We start from the raw sequence: 25,728 nt of genomic DNA, 5'->3' as shown, positions 1-25,728 counted from the left end.
TCAAGTCGGTAGAATAGGGCACCAAAGGGGCCGAGCAGAGCTGATTGGTTTTATTTAGTCCACATTGGTCTCTGTTAGGAAGTATTAGGAAAGATCAACCGCTACGTAACAGCACTCTCATGATTATTCATATCTTTATCACTTGGTCAAACCTCATACAAACAAATTGATGGCGTCCACTCAAGCTTTTCAAGCAATTAATTTAAATTCTGAAGATGTTCCGGGTGCTAAAATCAACACTGATCAACATGATGATTAAGGAAATCTTCATTTAAAGAGATAGCTAGAATGCAGGGGTTTAAGAACAGTTGGAAATCGATGTGAAATAGATGTCACGGTCAAAGGTGAGTAAGCATAGAATAACGACCACTTCTTTGGTCAATAACACCTTTCCTGAACTATATAAACATTGAGCTATATAGATAAAAGCTGTTTATGTAATGGCAGTTGAAAGAAAGGTGTCACGAATATTTAAATGAGCTACCTGCCGTACACTTTACATTGTCGAATAGCCGCACGCGAAGCTCGGAGAGTTCACAACTGTCTGCCAATTGAATATTACGGTAAAACGTGACTTTTGTCAGTCATAATACAATGTAGTAGGTACATATTTGTCAAACAGAATGTATTGAAGTTAACATGTCAAAATCAAATATATTAGAAGGGGATGGGGAATGAACGTAATATCGGGGAAGAATATATCTACTATAGACCCCTATGCTAATGTGTATCCAGGGTTTTAAAAAAGGAGTTGTTTTTCCAGGGGTTTCACCTAATTTAAAGTGAAGGGGTTTCAATGGACATTTTTAATCTAATTTCTCTTGAATTTTTAATAAATATTTTAAGATGTGGTTCCGCCATCATCCTCTAGCCTTAGATCTGCCGCTGCTATAATTTATTATATATCAATCCTAAAGACATATTTGGATGAAGATATTTGAAAAAAATTATTGCTATGATATTTATATTTTTTACATATGAAATTTTCCAGGCGGACTTAACGGGGATTTCCGACGGGCTTTTTAAGCGCTTTCTGCCTAAACTATAATTCCTCATATTAAGGATGCTTAGGCAAATTTGAAGCGGAATTAAGGCGGATTCAGGGCGGAATTTCAGGCGAAATATGAAAATTAGGTGGACCGTTCCGGTGGCCTGGTTTAGAACGTCCGCCTCGGAAACGGGGTGTCGTGGGCTCGAATCCCGGCCGAGTCATATCAAAGACTTACAAAAATGTTACTAACAGCTGCCTCGCTAGGGGCTCAGCATTAAGAGGTTAGTGTTAGGACATGTCGGCCTGGTGTCAGGACAATGTGTCTGGCAGGATGCCCCGGTGCTAGACATCACTATGAACTGCCACACTGCAGACATCGTAGGGATATGACTGAATTTTTTTAAAACTACGTTACAAATCCAAAGCACACACACACACATACACACTCACACACACATTAGTAGTCCTAATATTCCTTTCGATAGAAAGATTTCCGCCTGAAATAAAAATGCGTCTGAAATCCTGTACAAAATTTTCCAGGCGGACTTTAGGCGGATGTCAGACGGGTTTCTTAAGCCTTTTCTGCCTATCCATAAACTTAAAGAAGCCCAGGTGGATTTCCGGCGGATTTTTAAGCGAAATACGCAGATTAGTTATCCTCAGGTTCTTCTTAAACAAAAAATTCCATCTAAGATTTCCAACTGAAATAAAAATCGCCCTATGGTTTTCGTCTAAGAAAAGTCTGCCTAAATGTCAACACAAATATCATCCAATAAAAAAAAAAATCTGCTTCAGACTTTTATTAAACTTCCTGCCTAACGATTCTTAGACAAGATTGGAAATCAATGATAAATATTCACAATAATTTTTGTAATGAATTCTAAATTTTATTTCTACAGACATTATAAAAGATTTAGGCTTTTCTTGTCCTCATTTGCTTTTTTGCATGTAAATCCTAATCCATGATGGCATCATTTAAGTCTTTTTCATTTTACTAAAATATTTGAGATCTCACTAAAATTTCACGGAAACATTTGTGAAATTTGACAAAAATTCTGACCATAACTTTCACCTTAATTCTGGTGAGGTTTCACAAAAAATTTGACCATACTTTTACTTATCGTCTGGTAAGATCTCTAACATTTCATTGAAAGTTTTGTGAGAGTTTACTAAAACTTTGGCGAGCTTTCACTAAAATAATTATCATTTTATAATATTGTACTTTAGTTGAGTAATTTTTCAGAACTTTCAGAAGGTTATCTAATGAATGCAGGATATGAATTAAACAAGACTTTATTAACCAAGGTGATGTTTCAGTGTACATGAAACAAAATTACACAGATGCTGCAATTATATGACATCCAAGGAAAGATATATAGTTAATAACAATAATAACAATAATATAAATAATGGAGATTTATTTAGCGAAGGTAACTCAGTTAGTTACAGAACTAATCTATCTTGAGGCATTCTATCTGTTACGTGCAATATATACAGTATATACAACATGATGTGAAGAATCTGGCTAGACACTAACTAATTAAGTGATTTTAAAAATCAAAGTATCAAGCCTAGAAGATAATATCCACAGGCATCTGTGAACACATAAACATATATGAAATATAAAACATTATCCTGCATTGTAAAATTCAATTGTGAAAATGAAGCCAAACTACAGAAAAAACATCCGCTGAGACACTGATTATGAAATAAAGAAATGTTAGGAACCTGCTTTATGTCACTGTTGTACTGCAGACTTGATTTTTGATTAATGTACAAACTATAATGCTGTTGTGTTCTATTGAATTAGTCCTTGTTCCATAAGCAGCCGTGACATATAACGTTTGTCATGATACAATTACTCTTATTTGACACTGAATTCTAACACAACTAGAAGATTTTGATAATACAAACAATAATACCACTCGCGATATTGAAGGATGATTCTAGCTATGATGTCGTATCCTCAACTTGATTTGTTGTAGCTGAGACTACGAACTGATCCTGTAACATGCAATGGAGCAAAAATAAATCATCACTTAAGTCAGAAAAACAAATAGTGTATAAATCTACTACATAAGTATAACCATGCTGTGAAAAAAGTTTGGCTTATTTTGAATTTATTAAACCCTTACACGATAACATAAATTGGCATGGTTACACTAACCTCACCGTGTCTGCCATGACAGATAACGCAAGACTCTCGCCGTGACCCCTTTTTTATATAAGGCTTTCCAGACCACATTTCGATATTCTACACTATTTTATTATCAATCAAGTGGCGAATAATGGCTTTTTGTTGGAATTTCAAAGTTGCCTATAAACCGTATTTACTTTTAATGAGCAGAATTTCTGACTAAACCCGCACCGTATTTTTACTACGACGTGTTTACGTTTCCAAATAAGGCCTCAATATCCTTATATGGCACACACACATACACGAGAATAGGAACGGAAGTAATCATTATTTGAACTAATATGGCTGACGGTCTAAACGAAAAAATAATTTGCGATACTTCCGGTATTAAATAAGAGGACAACTCAATTTATTTCATTATATATGTGTTCAAATCGTTGATATTAGACTCGGAAACACACACTGCTTGCTCCATAGACACATATATGCTCATGGTAGTTCCCTGTTCACGAGGTAGGAGTAGGGGTGCTAATATTAATACTAGGATGATTCTGCTTATTGGCCGAGAAAGCTCCGCAAAGATATGACTATCTTTGATAGACATGGGTATTTGGCAACAATATCAACAATTCCCACCAGTCATCTATACGTTGAACCCGCCTTAAACTCTGCTACTTAATCAGTTTGGAGTTATATAACTTCGAAAACCATCCTGGTTCAATTCTTTGTTATAATTGGCACGTTAGCACTTACGATAAAGCTCTTTATGGCACAAAATGCAACATACTAGTCCTGGCGATCAGTTTTCATCCAGATTGACCAATTACGTTCCCATCGACTTTGCTTTCAAATTATTCTCAGTGTCGCATATTTGCAAATGGTTATTCAAACTCGTATCCCGTTCAAAAATTATAATCGTCATGTTTAGCAAGCATGTTCATTCCCATCAGTTCTGTTACGCGACGATTCATTGAGCAAGTACAAACGTTTGACCAATCAGTAAGCTCTTTACAGCAAGCATCTGTTAAATAATAAATAGAACACATACTTATCAGAAAGCTCGTGGTGGAATGGGACCGGATTGAGCATTATATAAAAAATACAGTTTCGGAGATGGTATTTAAAATAGGGTCCATATTGAGGAAGATCTGATTGACGTCAGGAGAAAAGCGAAAAGCAAAATTCTGCTTTCAAACGGAAAACAAGAAAACAATCTTTGAGGGCAGTTATATCCAAATGAAGTCAAACTCCGAGCAATGGAAGGCAAGTCGATGGTTAAGAGTTACTGTATCAACAGCTCAATAATCTAATGATCTTAGTACTCTGCTGACAGGTACATTGTAAACAGTTACTCAAATCTGGTAAACAAATAGTTGTGGATAACAATCCAACCCCATCTAGTGTGCAACACACACACACACACACACACACACACACACACAAACACACACACAGACACACACACACACACACATATATATATATAAATATATATATATATATATATATATATATATATATATATATATATATATATATATATATAAAGCATATCTTATGCAAATTACAAACGTTGAATGGAAGGTTATATCAGCATGGGTTTCGTGAAAAGACCTATAATGTCTATCTGGCATCCAATGTGGTGCTACAGTGGCCATTTTGAAAATATTTGTGTCACTCCTCCTACAGTGTAAATGGGATATCGTATCAACATTGCTTTGTGATCATACGATGTTTTCCGATGTCTATTTGGTACTAAATGAAAATGGTGCTGGTCTGACATCATCAAATGTCTTCCATATGTGGTAATATATTCTAAGTGAAAAATGATGCCATTTTTTTCATCCAATATGGCTGTCACAGTGGCTGATTTGAAAATTGTATTACTCTAGAATATCAAAGATGGTTTCAGCACTTAGCAGTTAAAAATAAGAAATGACGTTATCATTAATTTCTGGAAATTCATTTTGGCCATTAAAGCTTCAGTCCCTTATCGGGACTCTTGTTTTAATGTGCACATAAACTTCCAGCCTTCACCAACCTCATGCAAGTGAAAAATGATGCCAATTTTTTCATCCAATATGGCTGTCACAGTGGCTGATTTGAAAATTGTATTACTCTAGAATATCAGAGATGGTTTCAGCACTTAGCAGTTAAATATAAGAAATGACGTTATCATTAATTCCTGGAAATTCATTTTGGCCATTAGAGCTTCAGACCCTATTCGGGACTCTTGTTTTAATGTGCACATAAACTTCCAGCCTTCACCAACCTCATGCAAGGTTTTACCTCTTCCTCAGGCTAAACAAGTTGGAAGAAAATATCCTCTGTACATATTATGCTCTTGCTTTATTCAGGAGTACAACTCCAAAAACATTCAAGATATGTCTGTGAAAAGATTTGTGCTTTAGATATACTTGTTGCTGTTGTTAGTTTATTTATCTACCTTTCCATCATTCCATTAATTTCCATGAGATTTTGCTTACATATCATAACTCAAAGCCTGATATCTTTAAATCTTGATGAACACTTTGGTTTGGTTTTGTATATACACCTTTGCTATCAAGAGTTATTTGGCTTCGCTAATCTTAATATCTTCTCATTTATTTTGCCATACATCCATCCTGCTTCATCACATATGTATTATCGACGTAATGTGTTGTCTAATCCATTCTAAACAGACACTAGCAGAACATGAATATTTATAACATACAGTTGCTTAATGGAGGTTTATTTCAACAATCATTTTGGATCAAATATCTAAGTAAAGTGACTTTTGAAGAATGTGATCGCATAATACAAGTGAACAGTTCGGGCAGGTTCACTGTAACTCAAAAGCCATTCAATGTATCTTTTTAAACTTGTTTTTAAACTTCATAAGCCTATTACACCAGTGGTCTAGATATGCTTTTCATTATAGAAATGGTTGTACTGGATGGACTTTCATACATCATCCCTTGCATATGTTTGATTACACTGAAATACTGGGAAGATTGACACCATGCTTTCTAAGCTCATTCATCTGAATTTCTAGTTGATCCTAAATGAAAAAAAAACAAATAATTTCGGACATCCGGTATGCCCCCGGTGTCAGCCATTTTGAAAATCATGTTATCACAACTTTTCCTAAACGGACGAGCCATATCAATGACTGGTATTCACTACATGGTGTATTACGATGTTTGGATGATGACAAGTTAAAACGTATGCTGAACAGATGCTCATAGCAACATTGCCTTTCACCAAAAGGCTCCTGATGACGTCCAGTTGGTTAAATGAAACTGGTACCTGTCAGGCATACAACATATCAACAATGACGGCGATCTTAAAAATCATATCACTACCTTCCAGTTGATGGTCATATTAACGTAGTGTTTTCACTAAAAGACCTATTTTGATGTCGACTTTGTGCTAAACAAAAAATGTTGCCGATCTGACAATCCAGTGCACACCCAATCTTGAAAATCGTGTTGGCAATATCTTCCTGAAAATATGGTATATTTCAGTGAATGGCTTCAAATGATATCTAGTTAGTCCTAAATGAAAATAGGGCTGATCTGAGATTCATTATTGCCTCTGTGATTGCCATTTGGAAAATCTTGGCATTTATCCTGCTGAATGGATATTTATATCTTCATATAATTTTTACTAGATATGTCTGAAAAATACGTAAAGAAAATGGTGCAAAATACTCGCTGTATGGATTGTCACATAAACATGGAGTTTCCGCTAAATGACTTGCGTCATGTCGATCTTTAAAAATAATGTTACTTTAACATCCAGTATGGCTACCATGGCGGCCATATTGAAAATCTTACTGTAGTTTACTAAATAACTTCCTATGCTGTCAAGCTGATCTTCAATGTAAATGGTACATATTCAACATCCAAGATGGCCTACATCCATCTTGAAAATCTCATTGCTTCTCCTTTTGAATAGCTGGTTGGATTGAAAGAGGGTTTTTGATGGAATACCCTGTATTAAGTCATTTGACCCCGATGAGCATATTGCGATCGGACACCTCGATTGTCCACCATGGTGACCATCTTTAAAATCTTGTCATCACCACTTCTACTTAATAGATGTTCTTATCTGCACAGTGTTTTCACTAAATGACTTCTTGTGATGTTGGTCTGAAATGAAGAAAATGCCAATCTAACATTCAGTATAACCACAATGTTACTCATCCATCCATGACTATGAACAATTATTGATGTGTGAAATGAATGACACAGTATAGCTACCATGACAGTATCCATATGGAAGTTGTAAACACACGAAAATAAGATAGAATTTAATGACTCTGTTTGGAAAATGCATGCTCTGGAAATTACAAGACAAATACAATACTGTAAAAAACAGACGCCTCTCTCTCTAGACCATATCTGAACAATACACTTACTGAAAAAGAAAAGGCATCTTTTCCATTGGAAAAGAAACACACTGGAAAATGAAAGAACAATATAAAATGAAAACTCTGGGCACACACTTGAAAATAACAAATACAGCTGTGGAGAAAGCAACATAGATATAAACTACGAACAAATGCATGGACTTGAAAATGACATAACTGATTAAGTTAAGGTAGATATTGTCATGTACTGAACCTTGTCTGATCTCTAGTTAACATCAGTATATTCTGAGAGTGCACTTTTATTATTCCTTCTCCTAGCATAATCATATTAGTGGTGCTAGTTATAATTGCTATCTTTTGATGTAAAGGATATATTTCTATGTATCTATCACGTTTCAGTGTATGCATTTTCGGGTTGTTGAAATATGTTATTTTCCCATGTGCATTTTCAGTGCTGTGTTTGTTTTTCTTTTTCCAGCTTGTGCATTGTCCAGTATAGAACTTGTTTGGCATTTTCCAGTTTGTGTGTTTTCCATTGCTGTTATGCAGAGATGTACATGTTAAACATCATTGTTTGTAATTTTTACTGTTGTATTTATGTCAATTTTCAGTGTACATAGTGTTTACTGAGGTCATTCATTTATGTTATATTCTAGTCCATGCATTTTCCATTTTCAGTGTCTGCCATCTTCCATGTTATCTATGGATGCTATTTTCCATGTTTGTCGTTTCCTATCTACCAAGCAGCAGAGAGGGCGATCAGACCACTATAGGGAATGTTCACCCTTTGCTTTAAGACAAAAAAAATAGTGACCCTTCATAGAGGTCAATACCACGTCTACGGTTATTGTTTGTCCCAAACAGAATTGTAGACGAGCCCTCTCTGCTGCTATGTTATTCAGAATAATCCTGGGAATCTTCATCTGAATCCTGGGAATCTTTATGCTCATTTGTTCTACGTTTCAAGTAATATTCAAGTTCTGATGGTGGTTTTTCTACTTTTGGATTTATGTTCTTTCTTTTGCTGTAATATATCATTAAACTACTGTATCGATCTCCACCGCAATTTTTGCAAATCTGATATAATCCTCTAACGCCGTTGTTACAACCAACACAACTTCGTGGATCAGCATGAGGGTTTTTCTTTATAAGATAATTATGTTTTTTGCAATATTCTCCACGACATTTTTTTATCACATTTGTTAGTGGTTCCTTGACGCAGCCACGCACAATTGTTCATTATATTAATGATATCTTTTTAATTCAATTTAATTTTATCATCACTCCTGTTATCCAAATATTTTATCAAGACCCACACGATATCTTGTTCTAGGATCATGAAAAATTTATTGTTATAAATCCATGCGGAGTAGCTTGCGCTCGTGAAAAGAAATTTCTGAATTTAATTATATCCATGTCACCGCTGCACCAAGTTTGATGAATATTTCGCAGCTTGTGTGTGTCTATGCCATTAAACACAACTAAAATATTACAATTGTTCCTGATTACTTTTGGTATTTGTTATATCGTTGAGTAACATAGATCACATCTGTATTTGTATGTCTACCGCGAGAAAATATTCTGGCTGGATTTGATTGTTTATCTAGCATCACATCATCATACACAACTAAATTATTAATAAATCCGTCTAAAACATCAACGGACGGTGCTTCATCAATATCTGTTATAAAATCTATAACATCATTATCTTCGTCCAGTAATCTTGCGTTTTCATTGAAATCTTTAAGTACATCATAACACCTCTGATCATCAACGGATGGTGCTACCAAATATAATTTATCCCATTTCAACCATCTCATTATCAGATTAAGTAATAATTACGTCTTACCCGATTGAGATGGTCCTATGATAATCATTCTGATGGAATTTGGTAACGCGGGGTGGTGTTTAACTGGCTCTCGCTGCCGAGTTGCTGAGAAATCAATTATATCCATATATTTTATAACATGAATTTATATTGCTTACGCTGTAGATCTAAAACTCCAACTACTGATTTAGCTACGGTTACAAAAAAAAAAATACAAAAATAGCGTATGATGGAAAATGTACTGTGTGCGGTAGAAAGAAATTTTCGTTTTTACCTGATAAGCGCGGTGGTGATATTGCTAATTTGATGTCAAAGTTTCCAGGTACTCCATGGGCTAAATACTCAGGAGAAAAACATCTACCAGGATATAATTATTGCGGTCCTGGTACTCGACTCGATATCAGACTTGATAATCAAGATCAACCAAAACCAGGCGAGGGACCAGTAAACGCTATTGATAAAGCTTGTCATGTTCATGATGTTGCGTATAAGAGTAAAAATCTACAAGACAGGCATATTGCAGATGTGAAATTAATTCACGCGCTAGATTCCATAAAAAATAAAAATATCAGAGAACCATTATCTAATTGGTTAGTAAGATTCGCGATGAAAGTAAATTAGCGTTTGGGTCTGGTAGTATATAATGGAATCGATTTATTATTCACCCTCCTGGATACTGGAAAGGTAAAGCAGCAATTAGTAAACTTGCTGATGCAGCAACGGTTAAACATTCTACTGCTGAAGCGTAGTTATCCAAACAAGCAATATGGCAAATTTACCTACCACCATCGAAACGAATTCAGTACGCGTATTTCGATGTTAGTGTTCCTAATGAAGTTCATCAAGCTGATATTATGTTTTTATTATATAATACTGTACGTAGAAAAACGTACAAATACGCGCTAACCGTTGTTGATGTTGCAAGTAGATATAAAGAGGCAGAACCGCTATCAACGAAAACATCATCTGAAGTAGCCGATGCGTTTAAACGAATTTATCAACGGGGACCATTACGATGGCCACAATTATTACAGGTTGATCCTGGTAAGGAATTTCTTGGTCCAGTATCATCGTTGATGAAACAACATAATACCAAAATACGTGATCAGGCAATTGTTGAGCGATTTAATCGAATACTTGCTGAGCGGTTATTTGGATATCAATATGCAAAGGAATTTATTCAAGATAAAAGATCTCGCGAATGGGTGGCAAGATTACCAAGAGTGATAGCTGCATTAAATAATGAGATTACACGAACAACCAACATGAAACCCATTAATGCAATTACAAAAAAAAATATACCAACACAACGAAAAGATATTGAAAAACAAAAAATATTGGGTTATGTTACAGTTAGATATTTATATGAACCGGGTGAACTTGAAGGTGGTAAAAAAGAGCGACTGATCCTATTTGGAGTGTTACCACACACAAAATATCCACCGTGACAAGATCCTCAGGTAGACCTGCAATCTATAGATTAGATTCGGCTGCTCCTCAACGTGGATTTGTAAGTGAACAACTACAAATAATTCCAGAGGATACACATCTACCACCGCGATCACTGAACTAGCGCCAAGGGTGTCAGCACCCCGACGTCGATTACACTCGAGACAGGTCAACATCACATTTTCTCGTGTATGACCGCGACTACTGTCTTTTCTGTCTACGGTAAATTGTCTTGAATCATTACTCGAATACTTCCACAGCATTATACAATTACAACTTGCGCAATGATTATTCTGCTGCTGTTTTAACTCAATAATAAATTCAACATCTAGATCAAAGTCGCGTTTATTTTTTTTATCAGATTGTTTGTATCCGATTAATTTTTTCTCATTATATCATCCTCGATGATGTTAAATTTATTAACGATTTCAGGAATTATAATTCTCCGTAATTGAGATATTTTTCTAACCCTCGATACCGCTAAATAGACTAAATTTGACCACTCGATGCGATCGTCTACAATCCAGACTCGTGTATCAGAAATAGTTAATCCCTGAGACGAGTGGATCGTCATAGCGTATCCCAACACCCATGGAGATTTGTCGGCGCGTAATGCATCTTCGACCACACTGATATCAACAGCGACAATATTATTTAATACGATTTTTGTTTCTCAGTCTGTCCTGGAATATCAACATTAATATTCTGTTTTCATGTATCTGATGGTCTATAACACAACGGTACGGGTAATTCTGAATATTTTTCTTTATGCAGCTGAAATAACTGCTGTTGTAAAGCGTCTCTGATTATTTTTCTGCTTGCTACTATCAAATCGTTGGGTCTCCATAAATTTAAAAAATCGTTCAATGAGGTCTCTGAGATCACTCCACGTATTATTTCACACTGAATTTTGTTTGATTGTAATCTGATTAATTTTTGAAACTCCTTTAAATTTGCATCACGAGCTCTATGATCATCATCTATTTCTTCGTAATAATCAACGAAATTTTTTAACCAATCATGTGAAGATGGTCCAACAAAAGGCGGCGGCTGACCATGATCGCCACACATTATTATGGAGGTATTTTTCATCAACAACCAATCAAAAAACGTTTTTAATGTATCCAATGACACCGTGCATATCTCGTCCCAAATAATTATTTTAGGTATATAGTTTTCTCCCATTCGTTCAGGAGTCCATGTATCCCCGCGCCACCGAAAGAAACTATGATACGTGCACGATTGTACTTGCCGTTGTTTCATCTCCCGTGCAAGTCTATGTGTCAGCACGATCATATCTGAATTTCTAAAAACATTAATTGCTCGAGTCGTTTTGCCGCATGCACCAGGTCCATTGAGATATACTGTCTTATATCTAGTTATTGGATCACTCAACGACGGCGCCTTCGACATTTCTGATATTGTATTACCCTTACGATAAAAATCTCTCATTGGAACATCTGCTGATTCTGTATAATTGTGAAATATTTCTTTTTGTATTCTCCACCAACTCCATCGTTCATCATTACTTGTGAATTCCATAACAGATTCTAAATATTTACTCGAAATATAAAATGAATCTCTTGCGACTCTTACTGCGGTCTCAGGAAATCTATTAATCATCGATAATAAATTTATAGAAACATAAGCCAACATAGAAGATCTTGGATGAGTATACTGTGGGGAGATATCATTTATGTAACTAACGATCGTACCCAATTTTGTTCCGTCGGATAAATAAACACTTTCTCGATTTACAAATATATTTCTCGCTGTTGTATCAGCGATTATAAAATCGTACTCGGCATCATCTAGAATTAATCGTGCGTGATGTCTTTTATGACCATATGCACCACCTTGAGTAAATTTACCTATAATTTTTCTACCGAGATCTTTTGCGGTTTTGTGTTTAATCTCGAGAATTTTAGGAGCTTCTTTGATAATATCATCTTCGGAAACACAAGGACATTTTTCCTTAAATTCCTTAATAACTTCATCGAGACTGATGGAATCTGGCATGGGCAACCAAACTTCGGTCTGCGCGTGATATGATATAATTGCCTCAATGACATCCAACGATGTCAGTACCGCACAATCTAGCATATATCGTAATAAAACTATAGGCACCCAACGTTTTTCACAAAAATATCTGCCAAACCAAACATAACAAATCTTGTGAAGATTTTCGTTAAGCTCGAATGATTCAACACAAGCGAATCCAGTCAGATCAAGATCAGGTAATGGTCCATTAATTGGCACTCGCGTCATCTCATTTGTAGGGTGACCAAATCTTTTAAAGTACACAGAACAATCTCCGTATCCTAGAAAACTTCCCGGATAACATGCAACCATATCAACCGAAATAACATCATTGTAATTATACTTGGTATTCCACAATCCGCCGTGTCCGTATTCGACTCAACTTGCGCGTACATCCTCAAGTAAATCAAATCGTGTTGGTTTCCATAAATTTTTTTCTCTGGCAAAATGAGCCGCAACAGATGGAACGGTAAAGCAAATAGTAATTTGTCAGCATTTTCCGTGAAAAACTTCTTCGCGAGATTTTTCATCTCGTCATGGAGAGATTCTGTTCGATATATTTCACCGTTTGGTCTAACAAACTGATCAAATTAACCTTCCTCATTACTTTAAAATAACCATACCGATACAGGATCGTTTTTACTTATTTCGTTGATAAAATCAAACATGCCTCCCCCTATATCTGAGGGGTAAAATCTAATAGTTCGATCACGTGGAAATATTGTTACTGCGCTGGTCCATGCGTGCGCGTTATGATCAATGATATTTATTGAAGCTCCTTTCGATTTATATTTTGATTCGTAAGTACTTCTCCCGTTATTGTTGATACTTTTATTGGAAATTTTAATATTTTTTCCTAACTCAGCAACATCTTTTATTGTAGCCCCGGTATCCTTAACTGAATCAGCCCACTAGTTTATTTTTTCACGTCTAAAATCAGTTAATCCGTTTCCACGCATCGCGTTTGTAAAGTGTTCTATTACTCGTTCGGCTACACAATTTATTTTTGAAAATTTCATGGGTGTCATTTATCAACGTTGGTTTTTTTTATTTATCTCATAGATTCCATAAATAACTGCTGTTACAGGATACGTTCGCTCATAATACGGTTTGTCAATACCCGTCAACAGACCCGGTCTGGAATTTTTACTTAATATGGCAATTTTATTATTACCAAGGACAGGATCATATTTGTCACGGATAATCCAACTACCTGTTTCTGTTAGTACAATAAATTTTACTCTGAAGAAATATTTTTGATTGCCCTCGTATTCATTGATATATATAATGATAGTTGCCGCTCGTTTGTCATTCATTGCAGCGTCCTTGACAGTATTGCGTATAATCTTGAATGTTGACCATACATGAGATGCACCATCTGTGTAAAATTCTTTCTTGGCGTCGTGAATTTTATTGATCAAACTTTTATTTTTCGGATCAACCAAATCTCGTACTGGTAAGTTAGGAGATAGTCTGTCGACATTAAATTTATATTTAGAAGGCCTAGTTTGGGATAATCTCTCAAATTCGTTCATATAATTAAAACAAATATTTAAATAAAGAATATTATATATACAATGTATCATGCATTTGGCTCATGATCGGTTCAGTAAATCGATGTAATAAATCCTGTAGAAGTGAATTTTGTTGGATGCACTTACAAAATATACGGCGAGGAAGTCTAGGACCAATACCATGTCTCCGATGTGGTGTTGGGGTGCGAGCAAAAACAGAATTACGTGGAAAGTGCGGTGGAAAACGGTTCAGAGAACTTAAAAGATATTATGACAAAAAAAAATAATAATAGTGAAAACGCTATAAAATCCTTGGAGGACTATATATCAAGATTTCAGACAAACAATGATTTAAACAAATAATATTATTGTATAATGGAGCAAAATATATTTGTCCCACATCCTGTCATAATAAACTATGAATCAGATCGTATTTTTGTCATTAGACACTGTAGGTTAAAAAAACCGGTTCGTTATATTACTAATGCTGCTTATCTAATGTTTACTGTTGGGAAGAAACATTATCATTGTCATCGTTTCATCTACGAATGTTTCTTCGGAGTGATCAATGACGGTCTTGTTATTGATCATATTGACTGGGATCCTCAAAATAATAGTTTATCCAACCTTCGAGTTGTCACACAAAGTGTGAACTCTGCATGTGGTAATACTGGAAGATGTAAGACATTTTCTAGAAGGGTGATAAATTCTACAAACACAGAAACTGGCGAAGTAATTATATTTCGTTCGATATGTTCTGCTGCGAAATACTTTGATATTGACTCATATTCAGTACAAAAAGTAGCAGAAAATATATACAAAACCGATTTCTCAAAAAATATAAACAGAGAATCAATTTTCAGTATTGTTAACTATCATCACCACCTCGAATAATATTTATTTGTTTTGGTCAGAAATTATCATTATTATACTACTTATTTTTTGACTCACGAAAGGGAGGTAATTTTATGATCCTCGGTATATGGTCATAATCATCTACATACCCGTTTATGGTTTCTAACTTACAAAAATATACAGTTCGTGTATTTTTCTGTTCTATTCGTGAAACATTTAGAACAGCGCACTACACATTGACAGCACATAAAATACATGTATATTTCATCTAAACTACAGAAAACCGAGCGCAGTATGACATGTATATTCCAGCTTATTGGGTGCAGAATCCAGCGTCTAGTCTGTATCGATCACATCGGGTTAATTTTAGATCTACAGTACAATACATGGATCCTGCATGCATTTACTCGATTACAGAAATACGTGTACAATAATGTTTGGAATTAAAAATTAGTTTCATTTTTCTGTTTCAGTGCAGAAATATAATGCGAGATTGTGTACGTATGTGTGATTATTTTTTTATATTTTTTTATCGAGTAATATTAACAACTAAACACTCCCTTTGACTATATTCTTCACGGATACAGATTTACGAATGGAAAATCTCGTAATATATATTTCTCCATTGAACAGTTATAGAGAGGATGGAAAAATCTAGCAGTTAGATGATCTGGACCGGATGTTCTATCATAGATGGCGTGGATCATAAGCGGTATAGTAAATAGGAAATTTCTTAATCCAACTTTATAAATCTAACTTGTTTGGTGAGAATATATGTATAAACGTATTTCTTGAATTCAGAATTGTATTTGGAGTAAAAATATTTGAAATTAGTTCCTTTTCAATGATTATTAGCTATATATTAACTTCCGAAACATATAAGAAGTTTCGATAGCTCAATCGGTATCGTATTGGACTGTGACGGTCGCGGTCCAGGATCGAATCCCCATGGCTGACAACTGGTCGGTGGTGCGCATAATTGCGATTTTTATAATAATTGGAGGGAGCCACAAAAAGCCCCTCCGCTCAGCAAAACCTCAACCACATATCAACTGGTGATTGATACATATTTTCGTATCACCCACGGGTTTGATTATTGTGGGTGGGGTCTGCTGAGCGTATATGTTTGTAATCTCCTTTATTTATTATATGTATTCATTTCATTGTATATATCCATTTCATTGTGCTGTCCTTCATAAATTGTATATATTCATTCATTGTATATATTAATTCCATTGTATATATTCATTCATTGTATATATCCATAATCTGAGCTCGCTAAGACACTCGATAGGGGCTCGTCATTCATTGTATATATCCATTTCATTGTATATATTCATTGTATATGTTGTGCCGTCCTTGAAACATCCCGACGAACTCGCTAAACACTCGATAGGGGTTCTATAGGGATAATTTATTTTATTTTAAAGATTTATATATTATATAATGAACCATGAAAATATCAAAGACATTATTTCTGCTATTAAAAACTAGAAGAAAACGGAATTAATATATCTGATGAACTAAATCCTGAAAAAATAATATCTGATTTTGAAACGTTAGAAGAACTTAAAAATGAAAATAAGTATATTCTATCATCTCAATATAAGTTCATAAAGCGGATTCAGGCAGCTATGTTTCAATCACTAGCTATGGTGAACGATGATCAAGTAAATAAATTTATTCCTCTTTCTGTCGCAGTAGAAATGGTCAGATCGGGATTATCCAGCGAGTACGAAACGAAAAAAACAATCAGTACCCGCATAAGATACTTAAGACAAATTATGGCAGCGGGTAACGACCAAAGCAACCCTGAGTAGTAATATAAAATCTGATTAATTTCTCTCATTGTATATCACATCAGAATTAATAAACTGATTAATTTACATAAAACAATAAAATATTTCAGAATAATAATAAAATATTTTTTGAAAAACTGATTGATTTGTATACTTTTGAGTAGCAACCACCCCATCAAAATTACAAATCTGATTGATTTGTATACTTTTGAGTAGCAGCCACCCCATTAAAATACAAATCTCATTGATTTGTATACTTTTAAGTAGCAATCACCCCATCAAAGTTAATAAATTAATTGATTTGTATACTTTTAAGTAGCAATCACCCCATCAGAATTAATAAATTAATTGATTTGCATACTTTAAGTAGCAATCACCCCATCAGAATTAATAAATTAATTGATTTGCATACTTTAAGTAGCAATCACCCCATCAGAATTAATAAATTAATTGATCTGTATGAATTTTTAGTACCAACCACCCCATCAAAATTAATAAATTAAATAATTTACATAAATAATAAAAATATTTCAGAATAATAATAAAATATTTTTTTTGTAGTATTTTTTGGAAAACGGATTGATTTACATAATTTTCAGTACCAACCACCCCATCAGAATTAATAAACTGATTGATTTGTATACTTTTAAGTACCAACCACCCCATCAGAATTAATAAACTGATTGATTTGTATACTTTTGAGTAGCAACCACCCCATCAGAATTAACAAACTGATTGATTTGTATAATTTTAAGTACCAACCACCCCATCAGATTAATTCATAAAAAACTAAATATTTCAGAATAATAATAAATTATTTCAGATTGTACAAAATTTATTAATTTGTGTAATTTATCCCATCAGTGATTATATTTATTTATTTATTCTGAAATATTATTTTTTTCAGTTGATCGAGTTTAATACAGGAATGTGTACAATTTAGAATCTGATCTCTGTTACAAATGATCTCGATAATATGTTCTCGACGGAGCTAATCTAACTGTTCTTGTGTTAATAAGAAATCCTCGCTTCCGTATTCATCAATAACTAAATTAACGTTAAATTGCTCTGTGTTTTGTGAAAACGCAGTGCTGATGGAGTTTTCAAGTGCTTCTTTGTCGGTATAAAAACCCTCACGAGCTGGTACATTATATAATATTTACTTGATTAATTAAGATTTCACATACAGATTTATTACAAGCTCTTCTCCACATAGGTCAATTAAGCGATTAAGGTGGTCTGTGAGCTTAAAATTTATTCGTGTTAATATATTATTGTGACACCGCAGATACACACGATTAGTTGGTTCTTGCACGATTAAACTTCCAGGGGACATTTGTGGTGTTAATGTATATAAAATATATCCTTGTTGAGCCTGATTTGATTTTCCGAGATCTATTTGATAGCTGCCATCGACTACGTCACAAACCAGATTTACCACGATCGTGCTGGTTATATTAACGATTCCCGGGGATACGTGCCTGCCGCCGCCGTGTGGATCGTTATTGTATCTGAGAACAGTTGCTGGTGGTGCTAGTTTTCTCCACATAGCTAGTATTTCAGGAAAGTTTTTCGCGACAAGATCATTGAGTGATCCTATTAATTCGCCAGCTTCAAATCCTGGTAATGTAAATTTTAATAAATCTCCTTCAGCTATTTTATAATGATCAAGGTACATCCGCTTGATTGTTGTTATTTTATCTTTTTCAATTCCAACATCATAAGTACTAGTATTTATTACCTCAACAATAGTTTGATTAACGTATTTAATGTCTGAAATAATCTGATTTAAATGTTGTATCGTTGCAATGATCTGATGTTTTAGATCGATATTGGGATACTCCAGGATTTAATTTTTAAATAAACGTACTAATGTCGTTAATGTAATTGTGTACTCAGCTTTAATTTCGTTAGCTCTTGATCTGAAATATCTTTCATAAATAATTCCAGTTGAAGTTTTTCTATCAAAATCAATGATAGAAAACGGTACCATAGGATAATATTTTCCATCATGAATAATACGAGTATTATCCTCCCTTCTAACCCATGGATACAAATTTCGGTATTCTGGAGTTATTATAAACTTAGCATCGTCCGTGATAAAATCACTTAACTTCGGTTCAGGTGGTCCTTCATACACTGGGGGAACATCCGGCCAACCTAGTACGGATCTTATCGAGGATTGATAAATATCAACGGCATAATCAGGAGAATGTATCTCAACCGTCGAGGACAGCGTCGGTCCATGAATGTTAATTGATATTTTTGCTTCTTTTCCGGTTATTGATTTTATTCTACGTTGAAATTTCTCATTGATTTGTTCGATCTCATAACTACCAGTGGGTATTCCAACATCTATCCAGTCAGGCGTTCCATCTGGTTTGTTGTTGTTAGCAAATACAAGCGAATTATTTGCTGGTGTACCATTGAATGATTTTGATCTGATATTTGGCCAGCTGTAATATACCCGTAATTGAGCTAGTGCTATTTCCTTTACTGGAATTGCAGTAGGAAAGTTAATACTAAATTCAGGATTAGTTGAACTTACCGAGATCATCGTTATCTTTGGCGGAGTTGTATTAGTCACGATCTGCTGGAGTAATTCTGTCATTATTAGTATTTATGTCTTTAATACCGATACCTTCGTCATATATTTTAGTCATCATTGAAAACACGAAATCAGATATAATTCCATCACTGGGACTCGCTGATAACAACGAGGATAACTTCGAGTATGCGACCGTCGCTGTATGTAATCTTATCATGTAATCGGATAATTTTTCATTCGTGCAGGTGAATATTGTTTTGCAATGATATTGAGCACACCTGCAATCGTTGTTGCTGCTGAAATGCAAATAGTTACGGCTACTGGTGCCATCACTGTTACCGCTGATAATATAACACTTGTTCCAGCAACAACAGCAGATACTGAATAAACGATCACGTCCACGATAACTAATCGTCGTCGATATTTCTTTACTTTTGCTGTGTACTGTTCAACTCGATCTTTTAATGCTGCCTGCCATTCACGCGCTTGATTGTACCTGTATTGTGCACCATCCATATATTTTTATGCAGTAAATAATTGAGGTGTTTCAGCTACAAATTCCAAACACCACCAGTAAGATGTTGCATTTAATGTCTTATCAGCTGCTTCCAAAATAAATATTTCTTCGGTTCCACTATTTAATTTAACAGATAGAACCCCGGAAAACTTATCGGTTGAATGACGCCATGGATACGTTGTAAATACTTCAAATTTTGCAGCACTGAACACAGACAACCTGTACACGCCAGTAGCTGTTGCGGTATATTTGATAGTTTTATTTTGCTGCGACCATGTTGCGAATCCCGATGATACTGTGTATACGATGTTTGTGATATGTCCGGGAGTTTTTCCGGCTGGAATTTTAATCAGACTGGTTTTATTAACGAACTCAGGAATCCACGCCACGATGTCTTGCTGTGTTTGTTTGATCGTGTCGATGTTCGTCTTGATATCAGAAAGTTTTATGTCAACGGAGTGCGGAGTGCCGAAAAATTTATCTATAGATTCATCGGGTTTTTGAAAGTTTCTTCGAAATCTTCCAAAAGCGCCTAGGTGAACATCATACTCGGCCCGCAACGTGGATAATTTACCATCTACGATGTTGTAGTTGACGTCAACGTACCTTTTTGTAGCTGCGTCCTCGTCGGATGTTGGATCTCTTAAAACTACTATCTTATATCCGTTCATGCTGAGTTCACCCGTCATTGTGTAGCCGGTGTTTTTCACGCGATTAGCAACACTTTTTGTAATTTCATTTCTGATGGTTGTAAACGATATACTTGAATCCCTGATTTTGCCGCTGTCAGTAAACACATTAATATTATCCATGACCTCACCGAGTACTCGTCGAATTATATCATTCCATCTGATGTTGCTCGTTTTTAGTTTACCATGTCGATCCTGAAAAATAACAACCTCATCTGGGCCAACTCCAGCAAGATTCATGATATCAGTGAGATCATCTTTAGTCGCGTACTTTGACAGATCAACGTCGCCGGATTTTTTCTCAACGGGTGAAGATCTTCTTCCGTAAATATCAACCATTATAATCTAAAGATCTGTTTTAAACACTTTACGCGCAACGAATCGCTTGCTTGTATAATCATGCACGACTTTATGTGGCAGTTTGGATGATTTTGATACAGCGTTAAGTACATTAATTACTTCACGGCCGCATATTGGCGGATCTGTCATTGTTTGTGTGGGTAGCGTTGAATATCAAACTTGCGCGTGAAGTGGTGCAACATACTTGATAAATTCAACAGGTGGAGCTAATCCGTATGAATTAAAATAAACGATTCCACGTGGATCAACCGCGTATGATACCCAATGAGTACCGGGTCCTGAATTCGAGTCGAGATTAATAATACCTGTTTCGAGTTTGTTTGGTTGTTTTGGTAATTGATCTCGCACAAAATCACCTCTAAAGTTTTTTTTTTTATTTTTAATCGTTTAGCAGCATCAAGTAAATCAAAATTTGATGCTGGAACATCTAACGTGGAAGCCTCAGACCTCTTCCCCAACGAGATCCCGGTAATCTTAGGCCGCGTCCCTTTTTTGTATCCATTTCCTTTTGCTTTCTTTAGAGCCATTCCAGCAGCTGTTACAACAGCACCTAACCCGGCTGCTTTTGCTACAGCTGGAGCGGCAGCAGCTATTAATGCTGGAATGGCCGCAAGAAATGGAAATATACCACCCGTTTTAACCATGTCTTTGATGGCGCTGGGAGAAAGATGTAATTGAACTCCGGTTTTTGATTCTAGGGCTTTATTGAAATGTTTAATCTGATTATTTGTCAACGATAATTTGTTTGGACCACCACCCATCTGATCTCGTTTTAGTGATATTTTAGTTCCGCATTTGCTGGTGGTTTTTGACTGAAGCTTTTTGACCTGACCGGGAGTCAGAGTAACATTAACATGACTATACGACATTTTTATATAAATACATTTTTCTAAATAACATGATCAAAGATTTTCCAATGGTGCATCAACGACTCTCATTCGACCACTACCACCTTCAAGTAACATAGCTTTATCGCTGAGTATGACCGCGATTGCTCTATAATTAGCACCATCTGTATCTAATGTTGCTTTAAGATGTATATCAACGACAGATTGTTTTGATAGATCAAGATGTTCTAGTGAAAAATAATAAATCGGATATAAATTTTTAAAATCATGTTGTGATATTTGCAATCCAGTATCCACGTTTTGATCACGTCCCATGAATGACATTAAACGATGATATGCACGTCCTATACGATTCTGTTCATAATTTACTTGTATATTCTCTGCTGGTTCTTGTTGTCCGTTTATCCGTAAAGAAATATCTGTGATACCTAGTTTGTCAAATATCATATGAGAGTGGTTTTGTGAGCCTAATCGATTGATGTTCTGAAACACAATACAAATATGCCGCGGTACAGAAACTCCCTGTTGTGATGCTATATGCCATGTAAACTGATCGTTAACGTCAGTTTGCATACTATCTGTACATGTTGTTAACCATGACATCAAGGATTTACCACCAGTGTCCATGAAAGAAATTAATTTTTGTTCTACTGCGATCGCTGGAGTCATTACCGGCATCCATAGTGAAAGTTTCGATAATACTACTTTACCAGGATCACCAACAGGTCTCCACAGAGCATCGTTATCATCACCCTTTCTTACAAGAACAACCGATTACCGCGTTCGGGAAATTCCACTCCCTGATATCAAACTTGAAATATTATTCCCTGGTTCACCGAGTCCTTGATCTGCTAACGCCGCTAGTTTTTGATTTGCAGCCTGATTTATTATTCTGCTGACATCTGCTGGCATCACTTCAGTACTTGCCAGTTTCACTGATGGTTGTCGTTTTCGTCGCATTAATCGTGCTAGTCTATCTTTGATCATCGAGAACGCCTTACCAGCAACATTGACAATTGCTCCAGGAGCTTTATCACGAACAATATCAATAGCTTTCATCGATAATTGTTTTGCAATAGGTGCTGCTTTTTGAGCTATCCTTGTAAATAATCCCTGTACAACATCACCAATCCATCTCCGTAAGTAGCTCTGTAGATTGGTAATCGTGAGTTTACCGCTCTGACCTGCACGGGTTTACGATGATTATTATGTATGATCATCTTATGTTATTTGCTATTTATCTAACAACTAGTCACTGTAATCATCAGCAAGTTCATCGATAAGTTCTCGGTAAACTCCGATATCCATAATACCGCCTTGAAATAATCGCCGGCAAATATCAGATGCTTCATTAATTATTTCTGGTGAATTATTTCCGGCACGTTTTACTCCTATGAGAACTTCTAACCGTGACACATCATTAATGATATTATCAGGACATAAACCAGATCCTGTTTTAGGTTCATCTTGAGGTGTTTTAAATACTGGTGGTTGCATCACCGGATAAAGTACTTCAGTGGTGACCGGGGATATGTCAGGTGAGTCACTTCTTCTCTCTATAAAGTATTTCTACTTCTTTATAAAGATCTTTGTATTTCGAATCATCACTTCTAACCTGTCTTTTGTTTGCATGTATGCGATATATCCATTTAATAAGATTATCATCATTTATTCTTTTATGAGGGTAGTTTAAAATATGTTTTTCGGGTAAATTTTCTCTTTCAGTATTTCCAATATCTTCAACAACCCCTTCCTTAAATCTTGCAATTAATTTTATATTTTCTTTTACTGGCTTGGATTTAGGTGTATGTTCTTTTTGCACGTCGGCGACTTCAGCACGAAGTCTTCCAATATCTTCAAGTATTTCCTCACCAAAAGTTGGAGGTTGAACCGCAGCTATATTAGCTGAAAGATCTCGTAAAATCTTCTTTGTCTGTTTAGTTCTTCTTGCTATTTTTTCAGTTTGTTCTGCTGTTTGTTTTGATACCGGAAGAAGATCTTCTTTGATGACAGTTGTAACTTTTTCAGTAGCTGCAGTGACGGGTTTAAACAGTTTTTTAGTGTCTTTTTCGTACTCAACTTGTGCTTCTTGCTGCGCTTGTAGATTTTTTCTAAATGAATCTCGCACGGGAAGAAATTTTTTAATTGCTTCCAATCGTTCTCGTGCTATTCTTGCAGTATAAGATTCTGGATGTACCATTAGTTTTAATATAACAATTTTTTAATTAATAGCAGCAGCAGAGAGGGCTCGTCTACAATTCTGTTTGGGACAAACAATAACCGTAGACGTGGTATTGACCTTTATGAAGGGTCACTATTTTTTTTGTCTAAAAACAAAGGGTGACCATTCCCTATAGTGGTCTGATCGCCCTCTCTGCTGCTTACCGCTTTCCATGTCATCTTTGGCTGCCATTTTCCGTGTGAGGAATTGTCTTGGTGTGCAATTTCAGATACACTTCAACTCATGGCCATATCGATATGTGGTGTTTATTAAAATACTCCATATGATGTCATTTAGTTGTAATCAAGAAGGTTAGGATCTGACTGGCATTCACTGTGGTGTCTATCTTGATAATATAGTTTTGTCCTTCTCTTAAATTGGTAGTCAGAGTAACATGATGGTCTCAGTCAAAGAATTCTAATTATACTGAGTAGGTCATAAATAAAAATGGTGATGATCAGACTGCCACCGTGTTGACCATCTTGCCAATATTGTTAAGACTAGTTCTTTTAAAGGGATTGTCACGTTGACATGGTGTTTTATTTGACCTTCGGACATTTATTTTAAGGTCAATAGATATGACTTAGGCTTTTATCTGTACTATCTTGTAAGGTGATAATATAAACGTATGATTGGATTTTTATACCTTAAGCTACTGGTAGTCTGTGCATGCTGTTCAACAAATGAAATCAATTTGCCTCAAAGGAGTTCAGAAATGCTTAAAAGAAATTAAGTTCACAGTTTCTAAATCTAAAACTGTATGTATTCAGTTTTATTGATTAATTGAAATTCCTGAGGATCTAGAAGTCCGTCTTAAATGTTCTGTTATCCCACGTAATACCGCTCCGGTGGTCTAGCGGTTAGAGCGTCCGCCTCGGATGAGGGAGGTCGTGGGTTAGATCCCCAGCAGGGTCATACCAAAGACTTACACAAAATAGTACTAACACCTGCCTCGCCTGGCGCTCAGCATTAACGGGTTAGCGTTAGGACCTTTCCGCCTTGTGTCAGGATATTGTGACTGTGTGGGACATCATGCTACATGTCTGCTGCATGGCGCCCTAGTGCTAGATACACATCATTATAACTGCCACACTGCAGATATCAGAGCGATATGAGTGAAATAGTGTTGAAGCTACGTTAAAAATCCAAATCACACACACACATCCACATCCTCTTTCATTGGAGTAGATCACATTTGTAGGCCTTATATTTACTGTAAATGACCTTTCCTTCTACATATTATATACCTCAGGGAAACGTATGACAAAACATCAGTAATTATCAAGTGTAGTGCAAACAAAGATTGGGGAGCAAACAGGAAAGCCTTACTATGGCTATACACGAAAGCTATACCCGAAAGCCTTATTAAAATTATACATGACATGTATACCAGAAAGCCTTAATACGGTTATAAATGAAAACTATAAACCTTAAGCTACTGGTAGTCAGTGTTGGATACTGTTAACAAATGAGACAAATTTGCATCAAAGGTGTTCAGAAATGCTCTAAAGAAAGTGAGTTCATGGTTTCTAAATTTAAAATTGTATGTATTCAGTTTTATTGATTAATTGAAATTCC

At 35.5% G+C, this 25,728-nt stretch overlaps 1 long non-coding RNA gene across 1 annotated transcript in view; it reads left to right on the top strand.

Annotated features, from left to right (window-relative positions):
* Positions 1–260: 260 nt before the first annotated feature.
* LOC149795922 (uncharacterized) overlaps positions 261–25,728 on the top strand; it is a 57,369-nt gene continuing 31,901 nt past the window's right edge. The window contains exon 1 of the long non-coding RNA XR_016422156.1: positions 261–344. This is a non-coding gene — a long non-coding RNA (uncharacterized LOC149795922). The remainder of the gene's footprint in view (positions 345–25,728) is intronic.

The sequence above is a fragment of the Sinohyriopsis cumingii genome, chromosome 7 (genome assembly GCF_028554795.1).
Source record: "Sinohyriopsis cumingii isolate HCF-2022 chromosome 7, ASM2855479v2, whole genome shotgun sequence".
NCBI lineage: Eukaryota > Metazoa > Mollusca > Bivalvia > Unionida > Unionidae > Sinohyriopsis > Sinohyriopsis cumingii.
The sequence above is the reverse complement of the archived record's forward strand: the minus strand, read 5'-3'. Positions and strand labels throughout refer to the sequence as shown.